This window comes from Phyllobates terribilis, unplaced genomic scaffold (assembly GCF_046119375.1).
Source record: "Phyllobates terribilis strain yellow unplaced genomic scaffold, ASM4611937v1 Scaffold_404__1_contigs__length_1715579, whole genome shotgun sequence".
Lineage (NCBI taxonomy): Eukaryota > Metazoa > Chordata > Amphibia > Anura > Dendrobatidae > Phyllobates > Phyllobates terribilis.
The window spans coordinates 834,928-857,261 of record NW_027363164.1 but is presented as its reverse complement, the minus strand read 5'-3'; the positions used below and the strand labels follow the sequence as shown (position 1 = coordinate 857,261).

At 42.5% G+C, this 22,334-nt stretch overlaps 9 non-coding genes and 2 pseudogenes across 9 annotated transcripts; all 11 read right to left on the bottom strand.

The window, feature by feature from the left end:
* Positions 1 to 343: 343 nt before the first annotated feature.
* LOC141225146 (U2 spliceosomal RNA) lies at positions 344 to 534 on the bottom strand. The gene has a single exon (XR_012292443.1). It is a non-coding gene; the product is annotated as a U2 spliceosomal RNA (small nuclear RNA).
* Positions 535 to 1,649: 1,115 nt separating this feature from the next.
* Positions 1,650 to 1,840, bottom strand: LOC141225422 (U2 spliceosomal RNA). The gene has a single exon (XR_012292695.1). It is a non-coding gene; the product is annotated as a U2 spliceosomal RNA (small nuclear RNA).
* Positions 1,841 to 2,955: 1,115 nt separating this feature from the next.
* LOC141225421 (U2 spliceosomal RNA) lies at positions 2,956 to 3,146 on the bottom strand. The gene has a single exon (XR_012292694.1). It is a non-coding gene; the product is annotated as a U2 spliceosomal RNA (small nuclear RNA).
* A 1,118-nt stretch (positions 3,147 to 4,264) lies between these two features.
* LOC141225130 (U2 spliceosomal RNA) lies at positions 4,265 to 4,486 on the bottom strand (annotated as a pseudogene).
* A 6,105-nt stretch (positions 4,487 to 10,591) lies between these two features.
* LOC141225420 (U2 spliceosomal RNA) lies at positions 10,592 to 10,782 on the bottom strand. The gene has a single exon (XR_012292693.1). It is a non-coding gene; the product is annotated as a U2 spliceosomal RNA (small nuclear RNA).
* A 1,112-nt stretch (positions 10,783 to 11,894) lies between these two features.
* LOC141225621 (U2 spliceosomal RNA) lies at positions 11,895 to 12,076 on the bottom strand. The gene has a single exon (XR_012292892.1). It is a non-coding gene; the product is annotated as a U2 spliceosomal RNA (small nuclear RNA).
* A 524-nt stretch (positions 12,077 to 12,600) lies between these two features.
* On the bottom strand, positions 12,601 to 12,716 carry LOC141225151 (U2 spliceosomal RNA; annotated as a pseudogene).
* A 1,115-nt stretch (positions 12,717 to 13,831) lies between these two features.
* On the bottom strand, positions 13,832 to 14,022 carry LOC141225570 (U2 spliceosomal RNA). The gene has a single exon (XR_012292841.1). It is a non-coding gene; the product is annotated as a U2 spliceosomal RNA (small nuclear RNA).
* Positions 14,023 to 15,137: 1,115 nt separating this feature from the next.
* LOC141225419 (U2 spliceosomal RNA) lies at positions 15,138 to 15,328 on the bottom strand. Its single transcript, XR_012292692.1, has one exon. It is a non-coding gene; the product is annotated as a U2 spliceosomal RNA (small nuclear RNA).
* Positions 15,329 to 16,443: 1,115 nt separating this feature from the next.
* Positions 16,444 to 16,634, bottom strand: LOC141225418 (U2 spliceosomal RNA). Its single transcript, XR_012292691.1, has one exon. It is a non-coding gene; the product is annotated as a U2 spliceosomal RNA (small nuclear RNA).
* Positions 16,635 to 17,752: 1,118 nt separating this feature from the next.
* Positions 17,753 to 17,938, bottom strand: LOC141225648 (U2 spliceosomal RNA). The gene has a single exon (XR_012292914.1). It is a non-coding gene; the product is annotated as a U2 spliceosomal RNA (small nuclear RNA).
* Between the last annotated feature and the right edge of the window lie 4,396 nt (positions 17,939 to 22,334).

Here is a 22,334-nt window from a genome sequence, read left to right as displayed (position 1 = left end):
TATACTGAAAGGTCAATTATATTGTGCAGCTTATCTCACCACCTGTAGTTATTTAGGTGAAAGCTCCAAAATGCTTGCCTAATATGTCTGTTTATCCAAAAGGAAGTAAAAAGGGAGAGCTAGAAAGATAGCATTGCATCACATTACATGGCAATGCAATGCACAGTTGCTGAAGTTGAACCAAAATGAGCTTGTAATCTGGCTTCTGCAACTTTGAACATGAAAAATCCAATGAGGAGAAGAAAAGCAAAGCCAAAGAGTCCATCCCAAAATCCGACAAACAAGCAAAATGAACAAAAAACATTGAATTCAATTCTTTCTGATTTTAGAAACTGCATTAAAGAAGGGGTGCACCGATCCTGGAGATACTGCAATACCAGGTCAATGCGTGGAGTGGACAGAGCAAGCTCTTTTTCCATCTCCCTGTTCTAAAAATCCATTTAATATATGGTCCCCAGATAGGGGACGTATCAGATATTAAACTGATAAGAACAGATACTACACTTGATCTTAGCCAAAAGGCCGAGAAGCGATAACCAGAATTGGTTTCAAACTACGGAGCCACCCAAGGATCCTGAAAAGTCCATTTGTGGAGATGAGCTCCTGGACTCCCGTTAAGAAGACATGTTGTCAACCTCTAGATCCCTTACATGCCTGCACTTTTCGGCTTGCTGCTGCTGCAATCCACGCGTTTTAGATCTGCATAACTCCACCTCTTTAAACACAGCACCTTCACCCCCTGCTGTTCCCACCCGCCTCAACACCGTTGGAAGGGAGGAGAACCAATTAAGGCGGGGGGTGGGGTGGAACGAGCAGCTGTCTACCCTTAGCAGGAGGGCTCCTGATTACATACCTCTCCTGCTGCTGCTGCTGCTGGCTGTCCAGCAGCAGACTGAAGGTGGCTGCTGCTGTGCACAGGTATATAAAGGCTCAGAGCCTATTATGACACGCGCAGCCAGCGTTCCATTGCCACAATCCATCTACTGCAGGCAGGATACCTGGCTGGCTGAATGTCGCTGAGAAGCTCACAGAGACCGCCATAAGCAACAGTTTAACAGAATGCCACAGACTAATCAACCAAACTTTTTGGGTTGGGTTCTCTTTTATAGTCTGCAGGCATTAAATGAAAGAAGTCAGTGTTCCAGCAGAGGGAGACAACGTTTCAGAAAAGGCATTGTAGCAAACCAAAAAAGAAATTTTAAGCGCAGCAGAGTAACCAGCGCACATACCTGTTAGCTCAGGTGAGTTTAAAAGGCTGCTGTTGATAACAAGGGCATTTGCTAAATAGATGGTGTGTGTGCAACAATATACTGAAAGGTTAATTATATTGTGCAGCTTATCTCACCACTTGTAGTTATTTAGGTGAAAGCTCCAAAATGCTTGCCTAATATGTCTGTTTATCCAAAAGGAAGTAAAAAGGGAGAGCTAGAAAGATAGCATTGCATCACATTACATGGCAATGCAATGCACAGTTGCTGAAGTTGAACCAAAATGAGCTTGTAATCTGGCTTCTGCAACTTTGAACATGAAAAATCCAAAGAGGAGAAGAAAAGCAAAGCCAAAGAGTCCATCCCAAAATCCGACAAACAAGCAAAATGAACAAAAAACATTGAATTCAATTCTTTCTGATTTTAGAAACTGCATTAAAGAAGGGGTGCACCGGTCCTGGAGATACTGCAATACCAGGTCAATGCGTGGAGTGGACAGAGCAAGCTCTTTTTCCATCTCCCTGTTCTAAAAATCCATTTAATATATGGTCCCCAGATAGGGGACGTATCAGATATTAAACTGATAAGAACAGATACTACACTTGATCTTAGCCAAAAGGCCGAGAAGCGATAACCAGAATTGGTTTCAAACTACGGAGCCACCCAAGGATCCTGAAAAGTCCATTTGTGGAGATGAGCTCCTGGACTCCCGTTAAGAAGACATGTTGTCAACCTCTAGATCCCTTACATGCCTGCACTTTTCGGCTTGCTGCTGCTGCAATCCACGCGTTTTAGATCTGCATAACTCCACCTCTTTAAACACAGCACCTTCACCCCCTGCTGTTCCCACCCGCCTCAACACCGTTGGAAGGGAGGAGAACCAATTAAGGCGGGGGGTGGGGTGGAACGAGCAGCTGTCTACCCTTAGCAGGAGGGCTCCTGATTACATACCTCTCCTGCTGCTGCTGCTGCTGGCTGTCCAGCAGCAGACTGAAGGTGGCTGCTGCTGTGCACAGGTATATAAAGGCTCAGAGCCTATTATGACACGCGCAGCCAGCGTTCCATTGCCACATTCCATCTACTGCAGGCAGGATACCTGGCTGGCTGAATGTCGCTGAGAAGCTCACAGAGACCGCCATAAGCAACAGTTTAACAGAATGCCACAGACTAATCAACCAAACTTTTTGGGTTGGGTTCTCTTTTATAGTCTGCAGGCATTAAATGAAAGAAGTCAGTGTTCCAGCAGAAGGAGACAACGTTTCAGAAAAGGCATTGTAGCAAACCAAAAAAGAAATTTTAAGCGCAGCAGAGTAACCAGCGCACATACCTGTTAGCTCAGGTGAGTTTAAAAGGCTGCTGTTGATAACAAGGGCATTTGCTAAATAGATGGTGTGTGTGCAACAATATACTGAAAGGTCAATTATATTGTGCAGCTTATCTCACCACCTGTAGTTATTTAGGTGAAAGCTCCAAAATGCTTGCCTAATATGTCTGTTTATCCAAAAGGAAGTAAAAAGGGAGAGCTAGAAAGATAGCATTGCATCACATTACATGGCAATGCAATGCACAGTTGCTGAAGTTGAACCAAAATGAGCTTGTAATCTGGCTTCTGCAACTTTGAACATGAAAAATCCAATGAGGAGAAGAAAAGCAAAGCCAAAGAGTCCATCCCAAAATCCGACAAACAAGCAAAATGAACAAAAAACATTGAATTCAATTCTTTCTGATTTTAGAAACTGCATTAAAGAAGGGGTGCACCGGTCCTGGAGATACTGCAATACCAGGTCAATGCGTGGAGTGGACAGAGCAAGCTCTTTTTCCATCTCCCTGTTCTAAAAATCCATTTAATATATGGTCCCCAGATAGGGGACGTATCAGATATTAAACTGATAAGAACAGATACTACACTTGATCTTAGCCAAAAGGCCGAGAAGCGATAACCAGAATTGGTTTCAAACTACGGAGCCACCCAAGGATCCTGAAAAGTCCATTTGTGGAGATGAGCTCCTGGACTCCCGTTAAGAAGACATGTTGTCAACCTCTAGATCCCTTACATGCCTGCACTTTTCGGCTTGCTGCTGCTGCAATCCACGCGTTTTAGATCTGCATAACTCCACCTCTTTAAACACAGCACCTTCACCCCCTGCTGTTCCCACCCGCCTCAACACCGTTGGAAGGGAGGAGAACCAATTAAGGCGGGGGGTGGGGTGGAACGAGCAGCTGTCTACCCTTAGCAGGAGGGCTCCTGATTACATACCTCTCCTGCTGCTGCTGCTGCTGCTGGCTGTCCAGCAGCAGACTGAAGGTGGCTGCTGCTGTGCACAGGTATATAAAGGCTCAGAGCCTATTATGACACGCGCAGCCAGCGTTCCATTGCCACATTCCATCTACTGCAGGCAGGATCCCTGGCTGGCTGAATGTCGCTGAGAAGCTCACAGAGACCGCCATAAGCAACAGTTTAACAGAATGCCACAGACTAATCAACCAAACTTTTTGGGTTGGGTTCTCTTTTATAGTCTGCAGGCATTAAATGAAAGAAGTCAGTGTTCCAGCAGAAGGAGACAACGTTTCAGAAAAGGCATTGTAGCAAACCAAAAAAGAAATTTTAAGCGCAGCAGAGTAACCAGCGCACATACCTGTTAGCTCAGGTGAGTTTAAAAGGCTGCTGTTGATAACAAGGGCATTTGCTAAATAGATGGTGTGTGTGCAACAATATACTGAAAGGTCAATTATATTGTGCAGCTTATCTCACCACCTGTAGTTATTTAGGTGAAAGCTCCAAAATGCTTGCCTAATATGTCTGTTTATCCAAAAGGAAGTAAAAAGGGAGAGCTAGAAAGATAGCATTGCATCACATTACATGGCAATGCAATGCACAGTTGCTGAAGTTGAACCAAAATGAGCTTGTAATCTGGCTTCTGCAACTTTGAACATGAAAAATCCAATGAGGAGAAGAAAAGCAAAGCCAAAGAGTCCATCCCAAAATCCGACAAACAAGCAAAATGAACAAAAAACATTGAATTCAATTCTTTCTGATTTTAGAAACTGCATTAAAGAAGGGGTGCACCGGTCCTGGAGATACTGCAATACCAGGTCAATGCGTGGAGTGGACAGAGCAAGCTCTTTTTCCATCTCCCTGTTCTAAAAATCCATTTAATATATGGTCCCCAGATAGGGGACGTATCAGATATTAAACTGATAAGAATAGATTTTTTTTTTTTTTTTTTTTTTTTTTTTTTTTTTTTAACCATTCAGTTTAGTTTTTTAGCAAACAGTATGAATTTCTCCAAAATTTGCTACTTAAAACTTCTCATCATCATGGTTCTATTTATTTAGCAGTAGTATAAGACGAGATATAATCACAAGGGAACATCCTTTACATAACACAAATGCAGAAACTTCAAGGAATCACAAAGAAAAAAATCACTGGTATTTGATAAGGTAATGCCACTTTTTAAATTTCCAAATCCCTTCGGCATCTGTGCCACCACCGCCTCTGCTGTCCAACTTATATATCAGGTATAGTCTTGAAAGAATAAGTCTAACACATTCATTCACTGATAAAGATTTCCTCTTGAAAAGTCCAAGGTTCCTTGCATCCCACAAACTCTCCATCACACAAGCCATTATCAACCATAAAATTCTATCTTTAGACCGACTACACGCACCAATTCCAAACATCGCCACACGCCAATCCACAAAATTCACGCCTGCTAAACCCTTACACAATCCACCTACACACTTCCACACACTGTACGCATACTCACAATCCCACATAACATGCCTCACAGTCTCACAACCACCACATCCCACTCTCGGACACACATCTGTTCTTATCAACTCTCTTTTCTTCTGCACTTCTCTCACAGGTAAAATATTATGTAAAGTCATCCACACCACATCCTTCTGTTTGTTTGACATCCCAAACGTATCTAACTTCTTCCATGCATCTGAAACCTCATTCCCTCTCAGCCCAACAATATTACACTCTACCTCATTTGCACTCATTCTTTTCACCACATTCTTGGTCATTCTAAAATCATTCATTCCCACACTCAACAAATCATGCTTTCTCACAAATTTCTCAATCACCTCATACCAAACAGGACACTTAAAGGCCACAGGCACACTCGCATCTCTCTTCCTCCAGCATAACCCATACAACATCCATCCAGCAGAATAATTAGCCATAAAAGCACCTTTATTGCCTTTACCCAGCAAAATAACCACAGTCTTAATATAATTAAGACCTAAAAAAACTTCAATATTGGGAAAGGCCAGCCCACCATGCTGACAAGCCTTAAAAAGGCTCTCCCGCTTCAACTTCTCCATCTTACTACACCACAGGAATGTGAATACCAACTTCTCTATTCTCTTAATTTTCCTGTAAGGAGAAGGAAAAACAGTCGCCACATAAAGCAGGATAGGGAGAATCACTGCTTTGATAATTAATACCTTACCACGCAGAGTCAATTCTCTCATTCGCCAAAAATTCAATTTACGTTCAACCCGCATACCACACTCTTCCCAACTTTCATTCCCTTTTAAGTCATCATTAAATAATATGCCCAAAATCTTGATTGCACCCACTTCACACTTTACACCATCCATACGAATACTACTATCTCCAAAACATTTAAAACTACATTTATTCCAATTTACCCTAAAACCAGACGCACCAACAAAAAAAACCAAAAGCAATTTAATTCTACTCAAAGAAGCCATACTTTCACTCACAACCACAACATCATCCATATAACCTAACACTTTCACATGCTTACCACCACTACCAGGCACCAACAAACCTCTCATCATTTTATCCCGTCTAATCAAACATAACAATGGTTCTATTACACATACAAATAAGACGGGGGACATAGGACACCCCTGCCTTACTCCTGACCTAATCTTCACTTTGTCACACAGCCACCCATTAACCAAGAACTCACTTGACACACAATCATACAATGATTTTACACAATTCACAAATTCTCTAGGAAACCCCATTCTTTCCAGTACTTTAAGCAAAAACACATGCGAAACCCTGTCAAACGCCTTCTCAAAATCAATAGCTAAAGTCATACATTTCTGCTTTCTATCCTTGCAATCCCCAATCATATCTCTCAACAATAACAAGTTATCACTCATACTTCTTCCAGGCACTGCACATACTTGGTCCTCCTCCACAACACTACCAATCACTTCACGCATACGATTTGCCAGTAACTTACTGTAGACCTTATAATCCGAATTCAGCAGTGTTATTGGTCTCCAGTTTTCCAAACGTTTCCTCTCACCCTTTTTATACACAAGCACAACCACTCCTTCTTTCATTGATTCACACAACCTACCATTCACCCACATATACTTACATACCTCAGTCAAATCTGTTCCCAAAACTTCCCATGCTTTCACATACAACTCTACAGGTATACCATCTTTCCCAGGAGTCTTACTCTTTTTAGCACTCCACACCACATTCTTCACTTCATCCAGAACTACATCCTCACACAACAGATCACGCTCCTCAGAATCAAGTTTTTTCTCCACACCATTCAGAACATATGACACAAGCCCAGAGTCAATCCATTTCTCATCATACAACTTGCTATAAAACCTATTCACTTCTTTCAGCACATCCTCACCCATACAGTTGGTTCCACTTTCATTCACAACTTCATTCATATCAGTCTTCCTACCATTCATTTTTTTAAAAAAGAACCTCGTACACTTCTCATTTTTCTCCAGGTGCTCAATTTTAGTACGATATATAATTTCCTTTCCTTTCTCATCCAACACACGCTTCAATTCATTCTTAGCCTCAGTAAGTTGATCAGACATCTCCAAACCACTTGCAACACACTTTCTCAACCAGTCAATCCGTCTATTAAGGTCATTAAACCTATTCCTATATCTGGCAGCTTTTCTATAGCCCCACTTTTTGAAGAAAGTTTTAAATTGCACTTTCACCCAGTCCCACCAGTCAAGAACACACACAAAATCCTTCTTACGCATTCTCCATCTTTCATACTTTACATTAAACTCATTCATCACCTCATCATCCTCTAACAGCCTTGCATTCAACTTCCATACCCCACCGCCATACACTTGGTCACCATTCGCACAAAACACGCCTCTCAAACATTCATGGTCCGAAAAAGGTACCTTTTGTTGAGAAAAATCCAAACATACCATATTTTTAGAAAATAACATTAAATCAATTCTGGAATGAATCTCACCACGGTCAGCATGGTATGTCGGCGGTGGTGGCATGCCAAGAACAACAACTGCTGCATCTAAAAAGGAAAAATCACAAATTAAATGGGACAATTTCTTTCCTGTTATGTCACACTTTCCTTCTGTGACACAATTAACGTCCCCAACAAAAATAGTGGGAGATTTCCCTGGAAGAAAAAAACTTAATTTTTCAAGAAGAGCAAGCCGCTCTTCCTTCCCTGTAGGGCAATATAAATTAATAATTCTGACCCGCCACCCTCTATAACTCAAAAATGCAATTAAACATCGGCCTACCTCCACCACAATATAACTATTAATAGAGATTTCTTTATTCCCAACTAATATCCCCACCCCATCATTTTTATTATGATTAGACCCTGACCAGATATGCTGTCCGTAAGGCCAGTCTTTGTCACAAGGAGCATCCTGAATCCCACACTCCTGAAGGCAAAAAACATCAGCACCTAAATGTTTCAGGTAGTCCAGAACAGTTGTTCTTCTGATTTTAGATCTGATCTGCCTTACATTTAGGGACACTACATCCCAACCAGATTGGCAAGACATTAATTAAAGAAAAGAAATACATGACTCAATGTTGATCACGCCATACTCATCCATTATCATCAGACTGGGAAAGCACCCCAAAGGTGTTGATGCTCTCAGGGATGCCAAGGTAAGGAGCATCAGGGGAGAAGACATCCTGCGGGTAAATGCGGTCACTTGCAGGACTGTCGCACCCTCCGCTGGCAGGTGAGTACTCTCGTCTGGGTTTTTTATTGGCCAGTTCAGGAGTATCATCATCATCAAAAGACCTCCCAGAAGTAAAGTCTCCTTGGCCACCATCCCTGGCCACCTCTTCGTCTGTAGCACCCCAGGACAATGCAGGGGTTCGAGCAAGAGACACATCCATGTCACCCTCACCACATATTTCGGACTGATGAGGGAGGTCCACATCCAACTCGGAGATCTCCATACTTGGCCCAGCAGGGGCTGGAGGGTCCAACAGGGTCTGGGCCTCACCCACCAGATCTTCAACCTCAGGGGGCTCCGTCTCCTCATTGATCTCTGCAGTAGTCACCTGTGGGGTAACAGCAGGGACAGTAGGCTTACCTTTGGTCACTTCGGAGAAGGACCTAGGCTTGACTTTAGCCTTACAATCCCGAATCACATGTCCTTCCTCCCCGCAGGCATCACATACCACCGGGTTGGAACAATCCTTCGCCAGATGACCGTACTTGTTGCACTTTCTACAGTTTGGCAATTGTTTGCAGAAATCCTGGATATGCCCGAACATGTTGCATCTCCTGCAGAACAATGGCGCCTCGGGAAAAAACAGATATCCAGAGTCTCTTCCAATTGTAAAGTTCAGGGGAGGATAGTGAATACCTCCAGGACCATGAGGGTCTATCCCAAACCTCACAAAGTATTTATACTTCCCAGTCCACAGCCCTTCTCCATTTAAGATTTTATGGGAGAATTGCACAAAAATGCAGTGTCTTCTCAGGAATGCAGTGATATCATCCCGGGAGATAAAGGGGTTGTGCATGAATACTACCACCGGGATATCCCCCTTAGAGTAGAGTACAGTGAAGATAAGTCCATCCAGCTGAGGGTGCTCTGAAAGGACTTGAAGAGTTTTGAAAAGGTTTTGGCAAGCCGCCATAGAAGAAAGCACCAAGACGTACCTATGCTCCCTTCTGAACTCCTGCAAACAGATGATCTCCGACTTCTGGATCTTCAGGATTTCATAGAAAATGGCGTTGACCAGGTATGACAACGAGAAATGGTCCTTCTTCTCCTCAGAGACCTCGATACGGAAAGCATTCTTGACCCGGGGATCCCCGGTCCCAGCAAAGCGAAGCTTGACACCCATGGTCGCTTCAGGAATCGCCTTCTCGTTTCCTCCTCACTCTCCCCCTATAGCAGCATCCAGCTTAAGCCACCGAAGTGGCGATGCTGGAAGGCCGAGGGCTAGTACACAAGGAACCTCTTGTCCAAACACTAGGTCTGAGCCAAAAGGCCGAGAAGCGATAACCAGAATTGGTTTCAAACTACGGAGCCACCCAAGGATCCTGAAAAGTCCATTTGTGGAGATGAGCTCCTGGACTCCCGTTAAGAAGACATGTTGTCAACCTCTAGATCCCTTACATGCCTGCACTTTTCGGCTTGCTGCTGCTGCAATCCACGCGTTTTAGATCTGCATAACTCCACCTCTTTAAACACAGCACCTTCACCCCCTGCTGTTCCCACCCGCCTCAACACCGTTGGAAGGGAGGAGAACCAATTAAGGCGGGGGGTGGGGTGGAACGAGCAGCTGTCTACCCTTAGCAGGAGGGCTCCTGATTACATACCTCTCCTGCTGCTGCTGCTGCTGGCTGTCCAGCAGCAGACTGAAGGTGGCTGCTGCTGTGCACAGGTATATAAAGGCTCAGAGCCTATTATGACACGCGCAGCCAGCGTTCCATTGCCACATTCCATCTACTGCAGGCAGGATACCTGGCTGGCTGAATGTCGCTGAGAAGCTCACAGAGACCGCCATAAGCAACAGTTTAACAGAATGCCACAGACTAATCAACCAAACTTTTGGGTTGTGTTCTCTTTTATAGTCTGCAGGCATTAAATGAAAGAAGTCAGTGTTCCAGCAGAGGGAGACAACGTTTCAGAAAAGGCATTGTAGCAAACCAAAAAAGAAATTTTAAGCGCAGCAGAGTAACCAGCGCACATACCTGTTAGCTCAGGTGAGTTTAAAAGGCTGCTGTTGATAACAAGGGCATTTGCTAAATAGATGGTGTGTGTGCAACAATATACTGAAAGGTCAATTATATTGTGCAGCTTATCTCACCACCTGTAGTTATTTAGGTGAAAGCTCCAAAATGCTTGCCTAATATGTCTGTTTATCCAAAAGGAAGTAAAAAGGGAGAGCTAGAAAGATAGCATTGCATCACATTACATGGCAATGCAATGCACAGTTGCTGAAGTTGAACCAAAATGAGCTTGTAATCTGGCTTCTGCAACTTTGAACATGAAAAATCCAATGAGGAGAAGAAAAGCAAAGCCAAAGAGTCCATCCCAAAATCCGACAAACAAGCAAAATGAACAAAAAACATTGAATTCAATTCTTTCTGATTTTAGAAACTGCATTAAAGAAGGGGTGCACCGGTCCTGGAGATACTGCAATACCAGGTCAATGCGTGGAGTGGACAGAGCAAGCTCTTTTTCCATCTCCCTGTTCTAAAAATCCATTTAATATATGGTCCCCAGATAGGGGACGTATCAGATATTAAACTGATAAGAACAGATACTACACTTGATCTTAGCCAAAAGGCCGAGAAGCGATAACCAGAATTGGTTTCAAACTACGGAGCCACCCAAGGATCCTGAAAAGTCCATTTGTGGAGATGAGCTCCTGGACTCCCGTTAAGAAGACATGTTGTCAACCTCTAGATCCCTTACATGCCTGCACTTTTCGGCTTGCTGCTGCTGCAATCCACGCGTTTTAGATCTGCATAACTCCACCTCTTTAAACACAGCACCTTCACCCCCTGCTGTTCCCACCCGCCTCAACACCGTTGGAAGGGAGGAGAACCAATTAAGGCGGGGGGTGGGGTGGAACAAGCAGCTGTCTACCCTTAGCAGGAGGGCTCCTGATTACATACCTCTCCTGCTGCTGCTGCTGGCTGTCCAGCAGCAGACTGAAGGTGGCTGCTGCTGTGCACAGGTATATAAAGGCTCAGAGCCTATTATGACACGCGCAGCCAGCGTTCCATTGCCACATTCCATCTACTGCAGGCAGGATACCTGGCTGGCTGAATGTCGCTGAGAAGCTCACAGAGACCGCCATAAGCAACAGTTTAACAGAATGCCACAGACTAATCAACCAAACTTTTTGGGTTGGGTTCTCTTTTATAGTCTGCAGGCATTAAATGAAAGAAGTCAGTGTTCCAGCAGAAGGAGACAACGTTTCAGAAAAGGCATTGTAGCAAACCAAAAAAGAAATTTTAAGCGCAGCAGAGTAACCAGCGCACATACCTGTTAGCTCAGGTGAGTTTAAAAGGCTGCTGTTGATAACAAGGGCATTTGCTAAATAGATGGTGTGTGTGCAACAATATACTGAAAGGTCAATTATATTGTGCAGCTTATCTCACCACCTGTAGTTATTTAGGTGAAAGCTCCAAAATGCTTGCCTAATATGTCTGTTTATCCAAAAGGAAGTAAAAAGGGAGAGCTAGAAAGATAGCATTGCATCACATTACATGGCAATGCAATGCACAGTTGCTGAAGTTGAACCAAAATGAGCTTGTAATCTGGCTTCTGCAACTTTGAACATGAAAAATCCAATGAGGAGAAGAAAAGCAAAGCCAAAGAGTCCATCCCAAAATCCGACAAACAAGCAAAATGAACAAAAAACATTGAATTCAATTCTTTCTGATTTTAGAAACTGCATTAAAGAAGGGGTGCACCGGTCCTGGAGATACTGCAATACCAGGTCAATGCGTGGAGTGGACAGAGCAAGCTCTTTTTCCATCTCCCTGTTCTAAAAATCCATTTAATATATGGTCCCCAGATAGGGGACGTATCAGATATTAAACTGATAAGAACAGATTTTTTGATTGAAGCTGCATCCAAGGCACTGAAAAATGTGACCGAAGTCACACCAAAACAGCGCACGAGGCGAGGATTCATGTGGACCCTTCCCGGAGGAGAGGGTCCCCAATAAACCATCCCCATCCCTCCGAGCCAGAAGGCCACAGCGAGGGTCAGGGATCTCCGATGCTCTCCCTAGCCGAAGCCGGAGAAGAGCCGTTTTCGTGCTCCCAGCTTCCATCTAGGCTGCCACCCTAGTGGAGCTGGAGCCTGTGTTGGTTTCTCAGCCCAAAGCTGACCGGACCTCCGACCGGGTTTATAAAAATTTCCCTTCCTAGCCCGGAGGCCAGGAATAGGGGGGGTTGCTCAGAAAGTATGATTGGCAAAGGTGCGGCGTGCTACGAAGCCAAGTCTTTCTGGGGTTCCCAGTCCCAGTAAGCTTGGACTCCCACCAGGGCGCCTACTCCTGGGGCACATTGCTCCAAAGCCCTCACACTTACCCAGACTAGTGACTTCGATCCTGGAGGGCCATGTTTTCCATCAGATAACTCTATGAGCCACCTGGCGTACTAACAAGTGCACCAAACCAGTGTGTAATATGCATCAATTTACTAGGGCAGCCCAAGGACAAAACTGCCTTTTCAAATGATACTACACTTGATCTTAGCCAAAAGGCCGAGAAGCGATAACCAGAATTGGTTTCAAACTACAGAGCCACCCAAGGATCCTGAAAAGTCCATTTGTGGAGATGAGCTCCTGGACTCCCGTTAAGAAGACATGTTGTCAACCTCTAGATCCCTTACATGCCTGCACTTTTCGGCTTGCTGCTGCTGCAATCCACGCGTTTTAGATCTGCATAACTCCACCTCTTTAAACACAGCACCTTCACCCCCTGCTGTTCCCACCCGCCTCAACACCGTTGGAAGGGAGGAGAACCAATTAAGGCGGGGGGTGGGGTGGAACGAGCAGCTGTCTACCCTTAGCAGGAGGGCTCCTGATTACATACCTCTCCTGCTGCTGCTGCTGCTGGCTGTCCAGCAGCAGACTGAAGGTGGCTGCTGCTGTGCACAGGTATATAAAGGCTCAGAGCCTATTATGACACGCGCAGCCAGCGTTCCATTGCCACATTCCATCTACTGCAGGCAGGATACCTGGCTGGCTGAATGTCGCTGAGAAGCTCACAGAGACCGCCATAAGCAACAGTTTAACAGAATGCCACAGACTAATCAACCAAACTTTTTGGGTTGTGTTCTCTTTTATAGTCTGCAGGCATTAAATGAAAGAAGTCAGTGTTCCAGCAGAGGGAGACAACGTTTCAGAAAAGGCATTGTAGCAAACCAAAAAAGAAATTTTAAGCGCAGCAGAGTAACCAGCGCACATACCTGTTAGCTCAGGTGAGTTTAAAAGGCTGCTGTTGATAACAAGGGCATTTGCTAAATAGATGGTGTGTGTGCAACAATATACTGAAAGGTCAATTATATTGTGCAGCTTATCTCACCACCTGTAGTTATTTAGGTGAAAGCTCCAAAATGCTTGCCTAATATGTCTGTTTATCCAAAAGGAAGTAAAAAGGGAGAGCTAGAAAGATAGCATTGCATCACATTACATGGCAATGCAATGCACAGTTGCTGAAGTTGAACCAAAATGAGCTTGTAATCTGGCTTCTGCAACTTTGAACATGAAAAATCCAATGAGGAGAAGAAAAGCAAAGCCAAAGAGTCCATCCCAAAATCCGACAAACAAGCAAAATGAACAAAAAACATTGAATTCAATTCTTTCTGATTTTAGAAACTGCATTAAAGAAGGGGTGCACTGGTGCTGGAGATACTGCAATACCAGGTCAATGCGTGGAGTGGACAGAGCAAGCTCTTTTTCCATCTCCCTGTTCTAAAAATCCATTTAATATATGGTCCCCAGATAGGGGACGTATCAGATATTAAACTGATAAGAACAGATACTACACTTGATCTTAGCCAAAAGGCCGAGAAGCGATAACCAGAATTGGTTTCAAACTACGGAGCCACCCAAGGATCCTGAAAAGTCCATTTGTGGAGATGAGCTCCTGGACTCCCGTTAAGAAGACATGTTGTCAACCTCTAGATCCCTTACATGCCTGCACTTTTCGGCTTGCTGCTGCTGCAATCCACGCGTTTTAGATCTGCATAACTCCACCTCTTTAAACACAGCACCTTCACCCCCTGCTGTTCCCACCCGCCTCAACACCGTTGGAAGGGAGGAGAACCAATTAAGGCGGGGGGTGGGGTGGAACGAGCAGCTGTCCACCCTTAGCAGGAGGGCTCCTGATTACATACCTCTCCTGCTGCTGCTGCTGCTGGCTGTCCAGCAGCAGACTGAAGGTGGCTGCTGCTGTGCACAGGTATATAAAGGCTCAGAGCCTATTATGACACGCGCAGCCAGCGTTCCATTGCCACAATCCATCTACTGCAGGCAGGATACCTGGCTGGCTGAATGTCGCTGAGAAGCTCACAGAGACCGCCATAAGCAACAGTTTAACAGAATGCCACAGACTAATCAACCAAACTTTTTGGGTTGGGTTCTCTTTTATAGTCTGCAGGCATTAAATGAAAGAAGTCAGTGTTCCAGCAGAGGGAGACAACGTTTCAGAAAAGGCATTGTAGCAAACCAAAAAAGAAATTTTAAGCGCAGCAGAGTAACCAGCGCACATACCTGTTAGCTCAGGTGAGTTTAAAAGGCTGCTGTTGATAACAAGGGCATTTGCTAAATAGATGGTGTGTGTGCAACAATATACTGAAAGGTCAATTATATTGTGCAGCTTATCTCACCACCTGTAGTTATTTAGGTGAAAGCTCCAAAATGCTTGCCTAATATGTCTGTTTATCCAAAAGGAAGTAAAAAGGGAGAGCTAGAAAGATAGCATTGCATCACATTACATGGCAATGCAATGCACAGTTGCTGAAGTTGAACCAAAATGAGCTTGTAATCTGGCTTCTGCAACTTTGAACATGAAAAATCCAATGAGGAGAAGAAAAGCAAAGCCAAAGAGTCCATCCCAAAATCCGACAAACAAGCAAAATGAACAAAAAACATTGAATTCAATTCTTTCTGATTTTAGAAACTGCATTAAAGAAGGGGTGCACCGGTCCTGGAGATACTGCAATACCAGGTCAATGCGTGGAGTGGACAGAGCAAGCTCTTTTTCCATCTCCCTGTTCTAAAAATCCATTTAATATATGGTCCCCAGATAGGGGACGTATCAGATATTAAACTGATAAGAACAGATACTACACTTGATCTTAGCCAAAAGGCCGAGAAGCGATAACCAGAATTGGTTTCAAACTACGGAGCCACCCAAGGATCCTGAAAAGTCCATTTGTGGAGATGAGCTCCTGGACTCCCGTTAAGAAGACATGTTGTCAACCTCTAGATCCCTTACATGCCTGCACTTTTCGGCTTGCTGCTGCTGCAATCCACGCGTTTTAGATCTGCATAACTCCACCTCTTTAAACACAGCACCTTCACCCCCTGCTGTTCCCACCCGCCTCAACACCGTTGGAAGGGAGGAGAACCAATTAAGGCGGGGGGTGGGGTGGAACGAGCAGCTGTCTACCCTTAGCAGGAGGGCTCCTGATTACATACCTCTCCTGTTGCTGCTGCTGCTGGCTGTCCAGCAGCAGACTGAAGGTGGCTGCTGCTGTGCACAGGTATATAAAGGCTCAGAGCCTATTATGACACGCGCAGCCAGCGTTCCATTGCCACATTCCATCTACTGCAGGCAGGATACCTGGCTGGCTGAATGTCGCTGAGAAGCTCACAGAGACCGCCATAAGCAACAGTTTAACAGAATGCCACAGACTAATCAACCAAACTTTTTGGGTTGGGTTCTCTTTTATAGTCTGCAGGCATTAAATGAAAGAAGTCAGTGTTCCAGCAGAAGGAGACAACGTTTCAGAAAAGGCATTGTAGCAAACCAAAAAAGAAATTTTAAGCGCAGCAGAGTAACCAGCGCACATACCTGTTAGCTCAGGTGAGTTTAAAAGGCTGCTGTTGATAACAAGGGCATTTGCTAAATAGATGGTGTGTGTGCAACAATATACTGAAAGGTCAATTATATTGTGCAGCTTATCTCACCACCTGTAGTTATTTAGGTGAAAGCTCCAAAATGCTTGCCTAATATGTCTGTTTATCCAAAAGGAAGTAAAAAGGGAGAGCTAGAAAGATAGCATTGCATCACATTACATGGCAATGCAATGCACAGTTGCTGAAGTTGAACCAAAATGAGCTTGTAATCTGGCTTCTGCAACTTTGAACATGAAAAATCCAATGAGGAGAAGAAAAGCAAAGCCAAAGAGTCCATCCCAAAATCCGACAAACAAGCAAAATGAACAAAAAACATTGAATTCAATTCTTTCTGATTTTAGAAACTGCATTAAAGAAGGGGTGCACCGGTCCTGGAGATACTGCAATACCAGGTCAATGCGTGGAGTGGACAGAGCAAGCTCTTTTTCCATCTCCCTGTTCTAAAAATCCATTTAATATATGGTCCCCAGATAGGGGACGTATCAGATATTAAACTGATAAGAACAGATACTACACTTGATCTTAGCCAAAAGGCCGAGAAGCGATAACCAGAATTGGTTTCAAACTACGGAGCCACCCAAGGATCCTGAAAAGTCCATTTGTGGAGATGAGCTCCTGGACTCCCGTTAAGAAGACATGTTGTCAACCTCTAGATCCCTTACATGCCTGCACTTTTCGGCTTGCTGCTGCTGCAATCCACGCGTTTTAGATCTGCATAACTCCACCTCTTTAAACACAGCACCTTCACCCCCTGCTGTTCCCACCCGCCTCAACACCGTTGGAAGGGAGGAGAACCAATTAAGGCGGGGGGTGGGGTGGAACGAGCAGCTGTCTACCCTTAGCAGGAGGGCTCCTGATTACATACCTCTCCTGCTGCTGCTGCTGCTGCTGGCTGTCCAGCAGCAGACTGAAGGTGGCTGCTGCTGTGCACAGGTATATAAAGGCTCAGAGCCTATTATGACACGCGCAGCCAGCGTTCCATTGCCACATTCCATCTACTGCAGGCAGGATACCTGGCTGGCTGAATGTCGCTGAGAAGCTCACAGAGACCGCCATAAGCAACAGTTTAACAGAATGCCACAGACTAATCAACCAAACTTTTTGGGTTGGGTTCTCTTTTATAGTCTGCAGGCATTAAATGAAAGAAGTCAGTGTTCCAGCAGAAGGAGACAACGTTTCAGAAAAGGCATTGTAGCAAACCAAAAAAGAAATTTTAAGCGCAGCAGAGTAACCAGCGCACATACCTGTTAGCTCAGGTGAGTTTAAAAGGCTGCTGTTGATAACAAGGGCATTTGCTAAATAGATGGTGTGTGTGCAACAATATACTGAAAGGTCAATTATATTGTGCAGCTTATCTCACCACCTGTAGTTATTTAGGTGAAAGCTCCAAAATGCTTGCCTAATATGTCTGTTTATCCAAAAGGAAGTAAAAAGGGAGAGCTAGAAAGATAGCATTGCATCACATTACATGGCAATGCAATGCACAGTTGCTGAAGTTGAACCAAAATGAGCTTGTAATCTGGCTTCTGCAACTTTGAACATGAAAAATCCAATGAGGAGAAGAAAAGCAAAGCCAAAGAGTCCATCCCAAAATCCGACAAACAAGCAAAATGAACAAAAAACATTGAATTCAATTCTTTCTGATTTTAGAAACTGCATTAAAGAAGGGGTGCACCGGTCCTGGAGATACTGCAATACCAGGTCAATGCGTGGAGTGGACAGAGCAAGCTCTTTTTCCATCTCCCTGTTCTAAAAATCCATTTAATATATGGTCCCCAGATAGGGGACGTATCAGATATTAAACTGATAAGAACAGATTTTTTTTAATTTGGCTATCCCCTCACAGGGATAAAACCAGTTTTATTTAAAAATTACACAGATGTACAGAAATAAAAGCAACATTTTACATCATTACAAATTTTTATACATTGTCTCGAAACATACGAGACTTAAAAACATAAATTATTCAAATAGGATAAAAATTTGCATATATTCAAATTAATAAAATGTTACAAAAATTCAAAATGTGTTCCATACATTGACATCCCATTTTAGGGAGATATTTGGATTATTTTTTTTATCTAATAAAAAATATACATACATTTCACTTAAACAAAAACTAAAAACATCATTTAAAGACAATTCATCATGATTAAAAATTAAAATATTTCGGGCTTTCCAGAGAGCTATTTTGGCGCAATTTATTGTCTTCCATGCCATAATTTTTTGGTCTTCTGTTGGGCATTCCATAAGTCCATAAAGTATTGTGGCGTAGTTAAAGTCTTTGAGGTCTGCCACTTTTTCCATCAGAGGGAGCAATTTTCTCCAGAACGCTTTTGCAAAAGGACAAGTCCATAGTAGATGTTTCACTGATTCCTCCTCTTGACATCCGCTTCTTGGGCAAATGGCAGACCTCACGAGTCCTCTTCTATGTTGGAATGCCCGGCACGGAAGACATTGGTGTGCGCAGCTCCAAGCCAAATCTTTCTGTATATTAAAAAGATATTTTGCATTAATGACTTTCCATATATTCAATATTTGTTCATCATCATAGCGCTCAATGTTACATAACTCTTCATTTTTACAAAGACTTTTAATTAATTTCTTACTATTTTGTAGATCTCCCGCTTCTTTACCCCCTAAATTAAAATGAATCACTATTTTTTCTAAAATTAAATAATGCGTTGGCAGTTTAAAAGCATATGGAGATGATAAAACCGTTTCAAACCACCCAAACTTTCTCATAAAAAAACCCGTGTTATAACGCATAAAAAAGGACCAATAGTGATTTTTAAAAAGGGCATTAAAACAGAAGCAAAAAAATTTAATTAAAAGGAACCTACTAAAATCTGGAAAGTCTTTCCCACCTTTGAGCTTTGGTTTTGTTACAATTTCTCTTTTTAATTTCTCCATCTTAGAACTCCAGAAAAAAGTAAAACATGCTTTAGTGATCTTTTTTAAAATATTTACAGGGGGAGGGAAAACCAAACTCAAATACAATAAAAGAGGCAAAATGACCATTTTTATAATTAATACTTTACCCTCCATCGTTAATTTTCTCATATTCCACATACATATTTTCGTATTCACTTTCTGAGCTACCGCCTCCCAGTTATTTAGACCATTATTGGATTCACAGAAAGAAATACCTAAAATATTAATAGAGTCAGTTATTGGAATAAAAACATCGTGTAAAATCATCTCCCCAATATTTAAAATACTACTCTTATTAAAATTAACCTTAAAACCAGAAGCTGTACAAAAGGATTGGATCTGTTTGAGTGAGTTTTGTAGTGATGGTGCATCTCGGCAAAGGACCGCCACATCGTCCATGTAACCCACCACTTTTGCTTCTGTTCCTTTGCTTCCAGGTAGAGGGATACCACATATTTGTCTATCTCTACGGATTGCACATAAAAGTGGCTCAAGAGCACAAATAAAAAGTAGTGGGGACAGGGGGCACCCCTGTTTTACCCCTGATTTTAAAAAAACATCTTGTGTCTTGAAACCATTTACTAAAATCTTACTTGTGCAGTCCTTATAAAACGCTTTAAGAGATAATAAAAACCTTTCTGGTATGCCCATTTTTTCTAAAACCTTAAAAAGATAAAAATGAGAAATCTGATCAAAAGCTTTTTCGAAGTCAATTGATAAAATTGCCATCTTCCCTTTTCTGTTTTTAATGTCTTCAATACAGTCTTTAACAAGGTTTAGATTGTCCCAGATACTGCGCTCAGGCACACCACATACTTGGTTTGAGTGGATTATTTTTCCTATAATTTTTTTAAGGCGGTTTGCACAAATTTTTGCCATTATTTTATAGTCACAGTTTAGTAGGGTTATAGGTCTCCAGTTTTTTAAGTCTGTCTTATCACCTTTCTTATATAATAATGAGACCTCCCCTTTTTTCCAGGATTTTAATAAAACCTTATCATTAAAAACTTCAGTAAAAACATAAAACAGATCCTCTTTTAAAATATCATAAAATTTTACATAAAACTCTATAGGAATACCGTCTGATCCAGGGACTTTTCCAATTTTAAAACTTTTTATGGTTTGTAAAATTTCTTCTTCTGTTATGTTTTGTGATAAAAACTCTTGGGAGGCGGTATCTAAAACAGATGTTATTTCTTCTAGAGAATTTTGCATTATATTTTCATCTATTCTTTTATCATTAAAAAGATTAAAATAGTAACCATGTACCTTTTCCAAAATTTTTCCCATATTTTTCTCTCCATCTATATCTTCAATTACTGTTTTTTTCTCTCTAATTTTTTTAAAAAAATATCTAGAACATTTTTCGTCTTCCTCCACGTGTTTTATTCTGGAGCGGAAAATGAGCTCTTTCCCTTTTTGTTCTAGTGATTTTGTTATTTCTTCTTTCAGTATTTTAATATCTTTTTCTACTTCTAGACCATTTTCTCTAAGTTTATATAAGGTCTGTAACCGGGTATTTAAATTATTATATAATTCTAGCTTTTCTTTTGCTTTATATATGCTTTTCTTAATAAAAAAATCTTTTATTTTTTTTTTCATTTTATCCCACCAGGCACTTATAGGGACATTTACATCTTTCTTCCTCCTGCAGTTTTTATAAAATTCAATAAAATCCGATAAAATCTTAGAATCATTTAAAAGGGATACATTCATTTTCCAAGTTTTTTTCCCACATTTTTTATTAGCATTAATTTTTACACTAAAAGATAAAAATTTATGATCTGAGAAGATATTATCGTGGGTTTCACATTTATCAGGTAAAATTTGTTCTGAACCGAATATAAAATCTATTCTTGAACTGCAATTTAAATTGCTCCAGGTAAAGCCGGCTTCTACTGAACTAGTCTTGTTGCATTCTTTATAAATATCAACAAGTCTAAAATCACTTAAAATATTACTTAACATACCGGTAGTTTTGTCATAGTTTCTACTTACGGCTGTAGAGCGCCGACTTTCACCCTTTAAAATACAATTAAAATCACCTGCCAAGATAAAAGGTTCAGAGGTATTAATAAATAATGGTAAAATCTCTAACATGTCAGCTCTTTCATTTTTATCTGGGGACCCATAAAAATTTAAAAATTGCCATTTTACACCATTAATAAAAGCTTTAACTAATAACATACGACCTGGTAAAATCTCTTGGATAAAATCAATTTGAACGTTTCCCTTAAAAAGTATAGCTATCCCTGCTGATCCGGTAACATTTGACCCGGACCACACTGATGGGCCACATTTCCAATCCTCTTTGTATTTTTTGTAGGATACTGTGTGCGGGATATTGCATTCCTGTAAAAAGAAGACGGAAGCCGTAAGACAAGTTAAAAAATTAAATAATGTTACTCTTCTGGTTTTTGATTTTAGACCCCTCACATTGAGGGAAATGCCCTTAAGTTCTGCCATTGGAGGAAAGTAAAAAAATTATATAAAACAGAAATACGGAACTTACTTCCTATCCGCTGAACCGGCCAGACCACTTACGCTCGAGCTACTTCCCTCGTCCGAATTTATCATAAGTAAGGACTCCATGGAGGAGGAACTTGACTCACCAAGACAATGACCCAACGCTACATGTGAGTAGCTTGGGAGACAACTAAGAGGAACAGCACCCTGGGTCTCCATGGGCTGGCCATTCAGATCCTTATCAGGTGGGTCCCCAGGTGGCTCCCCTGCACCCAGGGGAGGCCGACACACAGGGGAAGGTTGGGTACAAGGCAATGTACCCGAGCTCACGGAGCTGGCAAGGCCCGGCTCCCCACCGGGGTCAGCAGGGTCCGGGACTTTTGGGGGACCAACGTCCACCTCCCCACCAGGAGATGTGTCCATCTGATCCCCATCAGCCGCTCCATTCGAACCATCTTTCTTCCCTCTTTTCTTTTTATGGGGACCCACCGTAGTCCAGTTAGCCTCAGACTCAGGCCCAGGAAACCCAGTTTTTGCCTCGGGCTCGGTGTCAACCTTCTGCCGGTCTCTTTTGGTTTTACCGATCATGCCCTTTTGTTCCTTTTCTGCCTTTCTTTTAGCCTCCCTGTTGTCTTGGTGCCAACTTTTCCTCACTGCTTGGGAGTTACCCTTCATTACCTCTGAGCTTTCCTCATCACTCGAATTGCCCTCTTTGCTCGCTGAGGCTCCAGGTTGTTGTTCCTCCTCCTGAGGGGTGGTCTGACCTGTTGGTTCATTTTCGGATGTCCTGGCCTTTTCCTTCCGTCTCTGTTCGGCCTCCCAGAACCTATGTGGGCATGAAAAATA